The sequence below is a fragment of the Choristoneura fumiferana genome, chromosome 2, assembly GCF_025370935.1.
Source record: "Choristoneura fumiferana chromosome 2, NRCan_CFum_1, whole genome shotgun sequence".
Lineage (NCBI taxonomy): Eukaryota > Metazoa > Arthropoda > Insecta > Lepidoptera > Tortricidae > Choristoneura > Choristoneura fumiferana.
Genome location: NC_133473.1, coordinates 12,591,416 through 12,607,001, shown reverse-complemented (window position 1 = coordinate 12,607,001; position 15,586 = coordinate 12,591,416). Strand labels below are relative to the sequence as shown.

General features: G+C 39.2%; 1 protein-coding gene across 5 annotated transcripts in view; it reads right to left on the bottom strand.

Annotated features, from left to right (window-relative positions):
• Positions 1-15,586, bottom strand: part of Ten-a (Teneurin-a transmembrane protein) — a 486,497-nt gene that overhangs the window by 61,048 nt on the left and 409,863 nt on the right. The window contains exon 1 of one of the 5 annotated variants that reach the window (XM_074109127.1): positions 5,328-5,558. The exons of 2 other annotated variants lie outside the window; for them this stretch is intronic. The gene's annotated coding sequence lies outside the window, so the exon portion shown is untranslated. Of the gene's footprint in view, positions 1-4,992; positions 5,114-5,327; positions 5,559-15,586 lie in introns of those variants that run through there. 2 more of the 5 variants (XM_074109137.1, XM_074109142.1) reach the window with 2 other exon arrangements.

Sequence of the window (15,586 nt, the reverse complement as noted above, 5' to 3'; positions counted from 1 at the left end):
CGACTGAATTACAGTCAATAATAAAATGGCCGCGACCGCGAGGGTGAGCTCGGCTGAATAATTAATGCTCAATGAATTTATCTATTTAGGTACGAGTAGAGTGGCGCACCGTGATAAAACTCACATTTTAACGACACTAATAACTTCCGGCCTATGAGACTAACTAAGTAAGAGACAAATATAACACGATGAATTATTTTCAGGTAACGTGTATTTATTTGCGTGGGCACTTAAATGATGGATGATGATAGTTTAATGCCGCGTTTTACAACGAAAAGCATACTTAAGAAATAGAAAAATTTTACGTGTGCCTCAACAGAAATGAAATGATAGTTGGATATTATAAAGCTAATATTGTGTGAGGTAAGACAACATGTGCTCTAAACGGCGTGCTTTCAGCTGTACACTGGATTCCCCTTCGAGAGGCGGCTGGTAGATCTCAACTCTGCATGTTAAACAATTACCCTGACACCGCACTACGCACGTTCACAACGACGCGAGGCGTGCACCCTTTACCGTTTTTGTTCTCAATTGTTTGTTTTATTAAACTCTTTACCCCCAGCTCAAATTTTATTTATGGCCCTCGTAATTGTACACATAGCTTGGTCGTGATTTATCGAATGTTTACTAATTTAGCGGCACCAGTTCCCGTGTGAGTTCCACGCGTGACAATCAAATTCTCACAAGAAACTGATTCCCGAAAAGTATCGCGAATGGAAAGGGCCGCGATAAAATTATGTAAAAACCTGTCCTATGGGCCTGAATTATCCCGCAAGGATAGAAATAAGAATATAAAAGAGGCTTAGAGTTTTCCGTGAGGCTTTTTGAAGAAGCAACGAACGCGAGATTTACATACATACATACGAGTACATGTAGGTAAACATGCCCGCTGCCGATGTGTCTCCGGGTACTGTATAATAAATTGATTTAAGCGCTCCTGACAGCTTTAAGTGTGTTTTGACAAACATTGGGGAATTTAAAGCCCTGGTGACTAAACTTTGTTCGGTGCTTCTCCGGCGAACGTCTATCGAATGGGCATGAACTGAATTATGGTAAAGTTACTGCGGAATTAAGTTTGTCAACTTTTATCCAAGGGCAACTCTAAAAAGCTCACGAAATATGCCATTCGTACAAAGGCTTAGATAGGACCGGTAAAGTGTAAATTGTGTTACTAATTAATATAAATGCTCGCAATGAAACCTGCAATTTCAATATTTTATGAGCTTCTATCATTTATATACATATTTACAACGATCGCTTGTTAGGTCTTTAGGAATCGTAAACTTCACAATAAATTGCTAAGTGGACGATTTACATCGGAAACTATAAAAGGAAAGGACATTAATCACTCTAATAAAATTGAATGGAACTGTAAAATATCTCCGTACATATTGTATATTCCAGAGAATGTAGAACTATTGCAAACGGAAAAGGATCAGCCTCGGCTTTAGCTTGCTTCGGAGAATAGAGGATTGGGAACTTAAATTCACTTTAAAGACATTATGGATGGTGTCGTATCGTCTATAAAACGATTTCATAATTTTATACATTCAGAACGGAGAAAGCGCGTTATCATAAGTTATCCTACGATTTCAATTGAGCTGTTTGGTTTACTACGGAGAAAATCGTAAACTGTAATAAATTTTCAGATGCTGTTAGGTGTGTGTAGTGGCAAGTCTTCTGCAATAGCTAGCGGTGCATATAAGGCAACTAGGAAGACTGCCGCATCGCAGTCGAACGTTTTCCCATGGCGCAGAGGCTGACTGATGTATTCCTGAGAGGATTGATGTATGGCGAGGCGAGTTCTTGTACTTGAACTTGTATCGGTTACGCTCGGTTCTCATAAAGTAACATACTGCAATGCACGCCGCATTCACTGTTCAACAGTAAATAACTACTTGGTCTATACGTTCGTTATTGCAATGTAACATAAGTACTCATATTTTATTGATACTAGGAGTGAACCGCACAATGGTTTGGTTATTCGTCAGAATCGTTTGAATGTAAAAGCTGTAACTTTGTTGAAGCTGGTTTGTATACAACGCTGCGGTAATTAACATGGTACTGTGTTTATATGTTAAGAGCTTTGTAGTTCACTTTAAGAGAGCAGTTGTAGACTAATAAACACTTTTTAAGCCGGTATATTTACACTTGTATTAACAAGGCGCCCGTTCGTTTGAACCATATTAACGTTCGTTCCTGCCCCAGATATATTTCGTCATCCGTCGACCGGCTGTGGTACAAAAAACTTTAAACTATTTTAATTGGCGCAAGTTTGAAGTTTCTATATACGAACAAAAACAGTGTGAATGAATCAGTTCACATCACACTTCAACATCTGCAAGTATTTTGTCGTTTGAGCAAAGTTTCTTTAGAAAATATTAACGTAGGTCAGGTCATTCACCAAGATATTATGACTAATATCTCGCTTGAAGAGCGAGCTTTAATTAAACCTTCCCTCTTTAAGGCACGGCGTGAACAACCACGTGCGAAACATGAAGAAATTTGGATTAATTATCGCTATTTTGGCTCGTATTTGTTCGTTTATTCTCGTTTGTTAGCAACCCTACAGCAGGTCGTCGTGTGGGTGATGGTGCGTTGCTACGGCACGTGAGCGTGTGTGCATGTGGAGCACGTTTCATAAGATAAAAGACGATATTGATTCCGTGACGAGCTGAGAGCGGGCTGTGGGAAACGATTCCTGTCCGTTTAATAGATGCCCCGAGGAAAAGAGTGCTTTAACGCTCTTTGTTCAACCATCAGCATTCTGAGCAAAGCGTTGCGTTGCTAATAATATCAATGTTCGAAACTAATCATTGTTAAGTTGTTCTGGCACTTTTAAGTTTGATATTCAGTAGCAACATTTCCAACATGTTATTGAGTTTCCAAGTGTAATTAACGAGTTGCGGGCACCGAGCACTTTATTCCCAGTTTAGTGACGCGGTCGGAGGCTGCGGCGGTCACAGGACTTGCCACATTCTCGTCGGGTAATTACGCACGCCACGTCTCGTTCCCAAGCCTCAACTATTACATTTTATGCCTCATTTTGTAGTGTATGATTTGCTGCACAGACAATTAATTATCGTGGGAGGAATGTGCGGTTGCGGATTCAATTTATTCAATGAACCTTCGATGATAGCTTTATAGTTAACTGTTTATCTGACGATTAAGAGCGGAACCGAGTTTTGATTGTAACTTTGGATTGAATAAGCAACATTAAGTTTGTTAGGCTTGTGTAAATTATTTTTAGACACAAAATTGATGTTAAGAAGAGATCAAAGCGCGTCGGTAAGCGGTGATTAGATCCGACAGCGGTCGGCGGTCGCGGTTGTTTCGAGAGCGCCAGAGCCGAGTCCACCCCGAGTCGTTCAAAACAAATGCTGTCTTCGCGAAACGCCCGGAGATAAAAGCGCCGACTTGGCTTTTTATTCTCAACTTTTTTCCGTCGCTCTGCCTTTCCGCGAGTTTTTAACGGTTAATTTGTCATTAGCCCTGCATCTGTCAGCGAGGAGTGTTTCAGAGTTCGTACAGCCGTAAATTAATTGCAAGTTTCGTTTACTAACACAAGTTCAGATTTTTAGGATCGTTATCTTTGTAGTGATTTGTATTCATTCTGATATACTGATAGGAACTATAAATCCGAAAGTATTTCTGTTTGTCCGTCTGTTACTTTTTCATGCACAAATCGCTAAACCAATTTAGGTGAATAAAGTAAATGTGATCTCGGAGAAGGACATAGGATAATTGTTTTTAACTATATGTTAAAACACTTTAAATATGTAAAAATCTAAATAGAAACCAAAGTAGATCCTTCTACTTTTGTGACAATACAAATAGTGATAAGTAGGTAAGACCGGCATTATGATTTATTGACTTCGTGAACTAACTAAAAGCGACAAAAGAAAATCAATGTTTAAGCGGCCGGTAATGGCACCGCGGCGTCATTAATGATTATAATGGGCAGGGAATTGTTTCTAGTGCGTAATGGCGGGAAGGTAGGGCGGGCCCGGAAATTGTCCTCTTGTCGGGCCACAGCCGCATTAGCCCAGGACATTAGGCCAGCGGCGCCCGCGTCAACAATGTGTGCGTGTCGTATCATTTGTGACGTGACACGTGACATGCTACGCCACCTTTACCTCCGTCCGAGACGGGATCTAATGTAAAGCGGACAATGAGTCAACAAAATTATGATGGATTCCACGCGTGTGAACTGGCAAGCATGTGTCGTTAGTCTTAGCGGACCCATTAGTGCGATCGACGAATCTTGAAGCAATTTAGTTTGAGCACATAATTGCGAGAACAAGTCGAACCTAATTGATGTCCGGGGTCCGAGTTCAAGTTGCCGTTAGCGTCTTTATCGCGCGGACAGGTTCTCGCCATCGTGGGATTGCGAGGCAATATGGTAGGCTGCTTTTATTGCTTTGCTAATTGTGTTTTATTTATCTCATAATACACCTAACGGACTTGTTTCATGCAGAACCAAAAGATACACATCTAATGAGTCGGCGCGTTTGACAGAAATGAGCAAGCCAAAATAAAATACACAACCCAAATTAAGATCTGAAGCTTAAATCTAAAATGTTATGTTATTTAATTTGCATAATTCCTCTTAACATAAGCTGATATTGAAAGTTCAAATAAGCAAAATATCTGCATAAAGTTTATGTTTGTTTATGCTGGCGTTATCCTCTTATATTCACACGATTCACGCCGAAAAGTTTCTTCTTCGAAACCAAATTCGAAAGCTGTACATTAAAGTGATAGGTGCATAATGAGCTGGTCCAGTTAATATGTGATAGGTAGGTACACGTATTTTCAATTCAACTTACCTACAGCAGGATGGACATTCCATATTCAAATACATAATAAACTCATCCGGATTGAAACGCGATAAATTTTAATCATTATAAATTTCATTCTAAAACACATTAACGACAGCAGCTCCAATCAACAGTCGATTGGCTTGTAATTGGAGCCATAAAGATAACTCACCATTCACAACAAAATAATGAATCGCTGATGATACGAATTTGGAATCGAAAGCATCCATCCTCGTCGCGTAAGCCATTAAAAGAATGATAGCAAAAGTATTCCATCAAGAAGTCACGCGTCCGACATGATATATGCCATGCTCGTAACTCACTGTTAACACAGCTCCCTATGTAATTTGACTACAGTGAAAGCACATTTTAAGGAAACAATAAACACCAAAAACAATAAAGAACAAATTAAAGTCAGACACAGAGTAAGCGGCGGGTCGGTATATTGCGTCGTTTATAAAAATATTGCTCGATATCACGCCACCGAGGGCCGGGGGTCGAAGCTACCTGCCAGTGCATGTGGAATACCGCGTGACGGGCGCGCGGCCGTCTGACAGTCTTCGGATCGCGAGGCGCGCAACGATTTATGGGGGCGGAGGTCAGATTTGCGGGTCTGTGGCGGTATCGGTCAGTGACCGCGCGCGCTCCTTGCAGCGAGCGGACCTCGCTGCTGGAGGCGTCGTGAGGAATGACCGCGCGGGCACGGCGGCGGCAACGGACACGCGCGGACCGGGCGCCCTCCGAAGGCGGTTTGATGCCCTCCGCGCGACGCCGATGCGCGCGCAATCTACGCGACAGGATAATGCCGCCCTGTCCAACGTCGAGCTATCGAGTTATCCACCATCCACCATCCAGCTTAACCTTGTCAACTATCCCGATAGACGTATGAAAACTCGAACGCACTTTACTTGAAATCTTCTCTCTATTTTATTGAAAAAATGTTAATAGCATTTTTCGATTATTATTTTTATCACTGGTATTTTTTACTTGTGTGTATATTGCAGTCACGTCTAGATGTTTACTTGAGGCGTCCATTTTTTACATTTAGACATTTTAGATAAATCTTAATCGACAAACGACATCCCTAAACGGATTATGATTGGAGCATGCGTGGTAGGAGGGTTGAGGGTAGCAGTGGCGGGGCGCGGGGCGCGGGGCGCGGGGATGTCAACCGCGGCGGCGCGACGCTCCGACGTGATCTTGACATGACGTATGCACGTTGCACGGGACGTCAACATGACGCTTTAGTGACGGCTCAAGAGTGCAAGTGAAAATGCACCAGTTGATTTATCTAGCATACTAATTCTTCACGACTAGTCTAGGTTACGTGTCAGAACTTTAATTAATAAATGCTTTTTCAAGAGAGTTAGTTTTTCACAAGTACATAGGTATAAGCTGATATCTATATATCATTAACTCGCACAGTACTCGTTTCTGTTTAGCTAAGAATAGAACAATCGCGTAATGAGCCCAGCATAAGCATAATTCTCGTTTTAATCAGATAAGGGAGGCGCAAACTTATTATTATGATTCAAGAAGTTTAGATGGGAGATGTAATTAATGCGGCTGTTACCTGAATAGGAATGACATAGGTACTATTAATTTCCAATCTAGAACAACTGTATTCTTATGCAAACGGATACTTAAAGAATGAGGAGGCAAAGATTAGCAAATAACTACTTTTTGGCTTTAAGTATTTAAATAAAGGTAGGTTATTATACCTTTAAAGAAATATAAATTAAACTCCATTTTAAATAAAAATCATTTGTCCGGTGTAACACTTGTTCGGAGATACCTCTAAGTATATTATTTACAGACAGAAATCCGAATTGAAAAATCTCCGAGTTTCGTATCAAAGTATCGATATCGTTCACAGACCGCGTGTATAAGCTTCTAAGCGTGCCTCACAGCAAAACGAACAAACGGACAGCAGGGACGTGTGGATACGAAACTCTTGGCGCGTGACTTTCGTTCACGCTCGATCGACTTTTAGCTATGCCGTCCTATCTGCCGGACAATCTATGAGCATTGTGATCTCCAACATTCAAATTCCACGCCGCATCAGGTGTTTGATGTGACAACGCGCGTCGCGAACGAAAAAAAACGTGCTCCGTGTTTGTCAAACCGCTTCTGAGCTTTTTAATTTGTATCGGACACGTTCCCATAAAAAGGTCGAACAGAAGCTTGTCACGAGTTTAATTAAAAGCGTAATTTTAGAAGCAAAAGTGAATTCGAAAGTGAGCTCGACTTATATTAATATAATCTTGTATAATAATATATTCCGTGGTGTGTACCTACTCGTATTCATGGTTGAATTATTGGAGCGCGCAGGGCTTCGCGGCAGTACGCCGCGCCCTCGCGGTAAAGGGTTTTGTTTTCTTTATAAACAAGCGCGAAGGTGCTGCTAACGACCCCACGAACAAATACGAAATTCGATCTTCTATTACGCATACAAATGGCTCCCTCATTGCCACCACCTCTGTAGCGTGAACGCATTGTCTTCGCTCCAATCCGATTGCAGCGAGCACTGGCCCTCGAACTACCAACTACACTTCAACTATGTCGATGTCTATTAATTTATTCAAACCGCATCTTCTGTTTTTGACAGGGTGTCTTCCTGCCACAATATGGTTAATTAAAACGAGTTTGAATTATGGTACAAATTGATTTGGTGGTTATACGATCATCATATTGATTTTTATTAAAATAATTTCTAATGAAGAGCAACTATTTATTTAGAGAGTTTTTATAGATATTGTTAATTGATCTAGATGAATTTCATTTATTTCAGTGATAATATTGGTAGAATTTTTAACAACACCTGGAGGAAAAGTACTCTCAATATTTACTGAAACTAAGAAAATTTATAAAGGAAACACGTTGTTATATTGAAACTGCATTAAAAGATTTACCTTTATTTTCTTTGTCTTTTTAAGTTTAGTTTGTTTAGTTTTATTTTATTTTAATAAAATTAAAATATTTGCCATATTTGTAAATACATTTGAGATTTGATGATAATTTAGATCTATCGGTTTAAGCCATAAAAGTATAAAAAAGTATTAAGAATGTGCTTATTTTATTTTAGTCGGTTCGATCCCTGGGGGTGGTATTGTAGGTGTGTGTATTTTCAAAAAAATATTTGCTTGCAGTTTTGATTCATTTTTAAAATAATGTTTTATCTCAGTACTTTTTCCTATCTTCAGCATATAGACTACTTTATTTCCAAGTCACGTCAAAACAATCCTTCTCGTAATTAAACATTGCTCGTAATTTAACTAAACTGTAATAAAAGGGGTGCATTTTATATTAATGTGTGAAAACAAAGGGTTTTAAAAAAAGAAATAAAACATCATTGAATCAGGTGAATTTCTATATTACATATACTTATTTAAAGGTTCCCATTTATGAAGTTACATTTTGTTGTATTTTCAACGTTTTACATATCTTGTCGTAAAATTTTAAATCCAGAACGTTCTTAGTGAACAAAGAAAATTCGATTAAAATCGATCCGAGACCGCCATCCATCAGGTAACCAATAAATTTGTGCAGGCACTAACCAAACATAGAATAAAAAAGACGTCCAAGGGAAGAGTGGATGGAGGAGGGACGTAAATCGAAGCATTTCTATTGAGGGGCATGACGTCGCATAAACGTCGGGCACGAATGTTGTTTGTCACCGAGCGGTTACATCGCGGTCCCGACGCGGCCTGGCGAGCCCATCACTACATACGAATATAATGCCTGCCGCAAAAGGGATGACCTAACCTAACGCTACACCCAGCACTGAAGTACAAGCATGTACAAGTATTAAGTACATACATTTGAATTAGTTAGAAAATATCTTAAAACATATTTTGCAGTTGTTGTACATATAAGTATTTGAATTTCTTCAAGGAGATTCATAACGTCTATGTTTCAAAAAAAAATCTACCGCCGTGCAAATAAATGAGCACTCTTCCGCGTGGATAAGACTAAGGCGCATTGTACATATAGTATACATACTTAGGTTATTTTCAGACAGTTGCAATAATGGCACCTTTTTAATTAAAAAAATCCAAAAAGTAAACAAAAAAAAAGTAAAAAATGTCTATCCAAGTACCGATTGGACTGGACCATTCCGTTGTAGAGCTCTATTATTTCAATCAACATTGACCTTTAAAATAATGTCCTTAAAGTTCACTCATAAAAATGATGTATTTTGTGGTACGAGCTTTTCAAAAAATGTAGTGACGAAATGCTTTGTCTTTTACTAAAATAACGCCTCAGAGAATTATTGGCTTTTTAATGCTAGTAGTTAATGTACTGTATCTGTTTATTTTACCTTTTTTGTTAGTGCTCCTATGTTGCAACTCCTGCTTTAACCTGTTACTTCTTCTTTCCTTTGTCAAAGTTGCTTGAGAAAGTTCACTCTACCGCTAAGGTCGCCTATTGCTTATATTGGAAAGTTGTCCATTTACTTTGTTCCAGTACATATCGTTGTTAAAAATATGAAAACTAGCAACAAGGTTTTGCATTTAATTTTTTTAAGCAAATAATAGCATGGCGGTCCTACTTCCGGCTTCGGGCTTAGCCGAGGCTCCGGCGTGCATCTAGATTTAATCTGCAAGTCGACGCAGTGACCTCGGTAATTGCTAGAGAATGCTTTTAACTATTTCGAAACAGTGTTTTTCTCGTACTACGGATTAGCCAGCGTGTAGCGGTTTTTGAAGAGAGTACTAAATACATCTATACCTAGTGCCATCCACGAAAACGCGTGATTTTGTCAAATTTAGACATGAATGACATTGTATTAAGAAGCACGGCAAGCGTCATCGTGAATGACTCTACCTATATGTATCTAATACCTTTAAACGAGCAATTCTTGTATATATATTGTGGGATGATGTGGAGCGTAAATGAAACAAGTGTGTTCACTGATCAGCGGTTGTATTAGTACTGAACCTTAATCTAATGACACATGCAATGTGTCCTATAGCTAGGTATACTATATGTAAAGTATATCTAAGTACACAGCTCAATATATATTTCAGGGATCTCGGAAATGACTCCAACGATTTCGATGATATTTGATATGTAGGGGTTTTCGGGGATGTAAAATCGAACTAGCTTGGTTTTATCTCTGGGAAAGCGCTGGTTACCGAGTTTCAGCCCGAGCGGAGCTCGGTCGCCCAGGTACTACTTTATTATAGCATATAAAGGCAACCGTTACTGATTGACTGATGTTCTATCAACACACAGTTCAAATCGTTGAATGGATTGCGTTATAATGAGGTAGACATCCATTAAAAAGGTTTTTTTCTAAATTCACCCCCTCACGATATGAAACTAAACTGAACTGAAAATGATACCTTATAGGGTTGCAACGGAACTTCGCCTTCACCTCCGTTACTGCGGAAGTTCCGCAAGAAATCGTATCTTCGCCTCCGCTTCCGCCTCCGCAATTTTTTTTGCGGAGTTATAACGGAGGTTTATTTCTCATTTCATTATCTCGGCGCGCAGCGGGAACGCGTTCGGGGTGGGGGCGGGCGTATGTCAAATAGCACGACAGGAATCAACCTGTCTCGTTGCTTGGACGTACGAAATTGTAATGTATATGTTTGATATAACTGCGATTTTTTAAAGTGATTTTGTACAAAGTTATTGTTTATTTAAGTCACATGCACGATGACGCCGAAAACAAGTGAGCTTTGGCAGTTTTTTTAGAAATTTTTGAATTTTTCGAGTTGATTAAAGCATAAACTACTATTTTGTCCACATCCACTTTCACCTCCGCATCTGCCTGTTAACCTCCACATCCGCGGAGGCGAAACTCGTCGCCTCCGCATCCGCCTCCGCCTCCGCTAAGAACTGCTCCGTTACAACCCTAATAATACCTTATATAAAATATATCCTTTTGTTCAAAACGGAAGCATAAGGTATATTACAAAATTACAAATGGAAATTTAAAATCAATTTTATGCAAAAAAAATGGATTAAAATAATGCCAAGGTTCCTTTTCAGAATAAACAGATAACATTACAAATCTTTGTAGCAAGTTTTACAACTAATCTATAGATCGATATCTTAAGATAGAATGCAAACTATGTCTTTCGGAACGTTTCATCCCGTGTCCCTTACAAATAACTAACAATTGAAATCCGAGAGATAAGTCATCTCAAATATTCAGTAGCAGAGACTGTAAATAAAAAAATCTAATCCAAGCTTAAATAGATTGAATCAAAATAAAGCAACGTACAAAGAATTCTATAAATTGCTTCGCTTTATGTAAACTGATATTTTGCTGATGTACTTTGTTAAACTTTGAACAGGCTTACATTGTAATCCAGTTTTTGTTTAGAAAGTGTTTGTGCTTAAAAAGTTTGTACAAAGAAAGTAGCGTTTTTATTCATAGTTTAGTTTCGTTTTTATTCAAAGCTGGGTTAAAGTTTGGAAAAATAACTCTTTTAAAAGTAAGTTTTTTCAAGTCTATTTAAAGATATAAGTATAAATATAAATTAAAGATTTGTGGGAAAATTGCACTTAGGAGTGAAAATTTAACAAGGCTCGCATTACGCGCCGTGGGCCCGGCTACGAAATAAGCGTAGGCGCACGATTTATGAGCCAACTGACTATTGTGTCGACTCTGATTACTCTTTATGGAGATTTGGCGTCCTAGCAGGCGACGCCCTACATGCTCCGTTTACGTACACAAACGGGTTGTATGGACGTAAAACTTTTATGCCTCTACCGCGTTTTACAGCGGACCTTTTATTATTTAGTGAAAGGAGCGACGGTGATGTCATAAATCTCTGCTCCTGCTGAACTTTCGCCTCTTATCTCGGCAAAGAAATTATGGAACTTTCTGGCTTCCTCTAGACAAAGTGTTTGGCTTTTCGGGATCGCGGGTCACTAAAAGCTTTTAAGTTCACACAAATTAATGAGAGATTTTGACGCCGCGAATGATTAAAATTACATGAACGTCGTGATCATTTGATAAATTTAATTAGAGGGTGTTTCTTGTCTGTTCGTATAATTGTGTTTCACCACTATACTTTTCTACGTTGAACCAATACTTATTGTGAGTGGCTGTCTCTTTCTGAATCCTAGAAATGTGCACAGTGGTTAAGTATAGGATAGTGGCAAGTGTTGCACGCGTAATTTAAAAATAACTAGTGTAATTTCGTTATACCTACTTCGTCCTAATGAGAGAAGAATATTCCTGTTTATTTTTCTGACAGCATTTCTTTGGTTATTTTTTACATTTAAATAGAAACATATCCTACACGCGTTATATGCCGCTATAGTAATTATAAATGGGAGAGTTTGTAACTATGTTTTTGTGCGTAGATATTTGTCACGCTAAAAATTTGATATGTAGGTAGTCTGAAATAGTGCGCAAAGTTCTATTTAACCCAATATATCCACGGCAGCGGGATTTAAGTATGTCAAATCCCGAAATCTCAACAACTATACATAACACGGGAAAAAGACCATTACACAATTTTCAGGTATTCCCATGAGAATTTCGTATAATCTCGGGATCGAAATGAACTTCCCAATCTAATAATTAATACTGCTATGTCGAGATGAAGAAAATAAACAAAAACGGCAAAAAAAGTACATAAGTGTAGCCAAATTTCTTACGATAACATCTAAAACGTCGATTATGTCACACAAAAAGTAAGTAATAATCAATGTAATGCATTAACCTCTCGTTAACCAGGTTCTGTGTGGGCCCGGGATAGCTTAGCGTAGGTAATTAAATTACGTTTCACGTCCGGCGGCCGGACTCTAAATCATTATCAAACATGAAATTGAACTCTTGAACAACTCCGATATGATATGTCGGGATAGGACTTGCTGAGTTTAATAGCCGTTCGTTAATAGTTTTGATCGTTCATAAAGGCTAATGCAATATTTCATAGACACACAAACATGATCGTTCAGACAAGATGAGAGAGGTAGTTGCTTTTTAAATTGTAATTACAAGAGAATCAGTGAGTTATGTCACATTGCAGGCGGTTTGCTTATCCATGTAAATTTAGAGATGGAAAAAATGAAATAGCTCCATAGATTTGGCGGGATGTATTGGCAACAGATAACCGTTGGGGGAGAAACGTCCTCGAGTGGCGATCACGAACCGGAAGACGAAGCATTGACAGGCCTCCCACCAGGTGGACTGCCGACATCGTGAGAGTTGCGGGAAACCAGTGGATGCAAGTAGCGAGTTGTCGTTCATTGTGGCGTTCTAAGGGATAGGCCTTAGTTCTTTCGGCTGATGACGATGATGATGATTGTCAACGGTGCTGGAGAAGCCAGATAAATTAATGTAGGTAGTTCATTCGACGGGTCTTCCTTACCTTTCAATATCGTAGGCAGGATGGATAGAGAAACCATTAAATCTTAACAAAAGCGGTTTCTATGCGTAAATGGTTTTTGACTTTTAACTTGGCGCTTAGATTTCGTCCCTTTTATATTTATGCATTTTCTTTGCCTGCTTTGTGAACTTTGTGAATGGAGCGGGTGAACAACCGTTTATGTAAATTTTCACTTCAAACGTTTGTTTCAAGCGCTTTCTTTTAAGCTTTTGAGGGCTTGTATGATTTAGCCTTCATGCCAAGGACTTCCGAAATTGACACTTGTATCAATTGTCACCTGTTGTTAGTGATATCGCTATTCATTTAAGCCAGTTTGATACATACGTAATCGAGTAGAGAATATACTCTATTGAATCACACGCCCGTAGGCGTTGAATTAACGTCAGAAAGTGAAATCATAAAATAATTGGTTCATGAAGTTGAAGCCTGGCAGGCGATATCCCGCAGCACTGCCACTGTCGGCCATAATTAAACAGATAACATAAAATTTAAGCCAACTCGTAAATATATTCACTTTATTATCTAATAAATGTCACTAATTAATTAATTGAGTAATGATTAAGTGCCGTCTTGTGTGATGTAGGTCGGTCTACGCTATCAATGGGCAGTTTATGCTTCAGTTATCCGGCGTAACTCGGTTGTCAGCGAGTGTGGCGCATTAAATGCCCTCATGGCCACACAATCAACCAAATTTTTATGCTTCGGGCTGATTAATAGCTCTTTCACTAATCCATCAATTTTGGGACGGGCTTGTTAATGTAAGCCTATCTTTTATTAAGTTACTAAAGATTATTCTTCAATTAACAATAGTTATATATCAGTTTTATAGTTTAGATGGTTAAGCCTTAGTTTGTATAAGGTTTAAGTTGTTTTTTTGTCAAATTGAATGTATTAACAATTACGGGTTGACTGGTATCCACTCCTTTTGGTAGGTTGCACTTTTGACAATGCACGTGATCATAAAAAATCGGTTTTGTTTGAGATTGACTTTCACACCGAGGGTTTTCCAGCGTCCTACGTGATTTCAGTTACAAGCTCCAAGTTAAAACAAGTTGCAAGGTAAAACGCTTCAAGTCTGTGACCTACACAAAATGCGAAAAGGACAATAATTGTCTACAAATTGTACCGTAGCAGAAATGAGTCTGCTGTAACTGATAACATTCTAGGAGCGTCTGTGTTCGGTCGTAAGCAAGTCCGGTTCTATAATTATTTAGCAGCGGGGATCTTTGCAGCAGCGCTAGTAAATCTCAGCTGGCTGTGACGGCACTTAATGCAGACTACCTAGACTCCAAGAGATAAGCCAACAAGCCTCTTTAGCTAAACAAGAGGCGGCCGAACAATAAAGGCGAGGTAAGCGTCGTGAAATATGGCAGAGACGAGGTGCGATAAGTCAGCGGGCTCGCTGGGCCGCTTCTTTTCCCTTAATTAGCCATTCAATTCCCGTAATCTTGTTTACTCGTCAGGGCGGCTGTGCACGGCACTGCCCAGGTGCGATAATGGCCGAGCTATTTGCATGCCGCCATATTGTTTTCCCATGTTCGGATCGGTCGTCCTCTCGCTACGAGTTCCGACCCCCCGCTGTTTTGGCCAGGCTTATTGGATCCGCTTGCGATTACTTTGTATTGATCCCGTCGTCCATTATCTACATTCGTTTATTTTGGTATCAAAGTAATGATACTAGCTGATCCGTAAATCTAATGTACCTACTACTATTTAGTACTTTTCGTGTTATGGATAGTTTCGAGTCGCGATGGGCGCCGAATGCTTTGCCGATGCCGACAATGTTAATGTTGATTCGTAAGATTTACTGCTACCATAACACGAGTCATTTATTAATAGGCTTCTTGGGTTTTGCTCCATGCTGGCATTTAAGGACAGATCACATGACCGTATACGATGTAGTAGCTTTAAGTGTAGTTTAGTAAGTAATGTCAAAGTGTATGGAACTATCAAACTGGCGTTGTTAAATCGTGTTCATGATGTCTCCTATAGGTTTAAATATGCGAAGGAAAAATATTTAATAGCCGGAGTAGGAATCACATCTCCCAAGTAACAGTCCTAGGAAATGTATAATCCATACTAATATTATAAATGTGAAAGTGTGTGTTTTCACGTCGAAAAGGAGCGACGGATCGACGTGATTTTTGGCATAGAGATAGTTTATGGGCCAGAGAGTGACATCGTAGGCTACTTTTTATCCCGGAAAAATGCACAGTTCCCGAGGGAACAGCGCGCGATAACCGAATTCCACGCGGGCGAAGCCGCGGGAAAAAGCTAGTTTAATATAATTTTTAATTCAAAAGGTATTTTATAATATTCATAGGTATCATATGTCACTTCACTTTGCTATATTTCTATTTAAATATCATTTCAGTTGCCAAAGTCTTGTTTGTGTCATCAAAGTTCCTT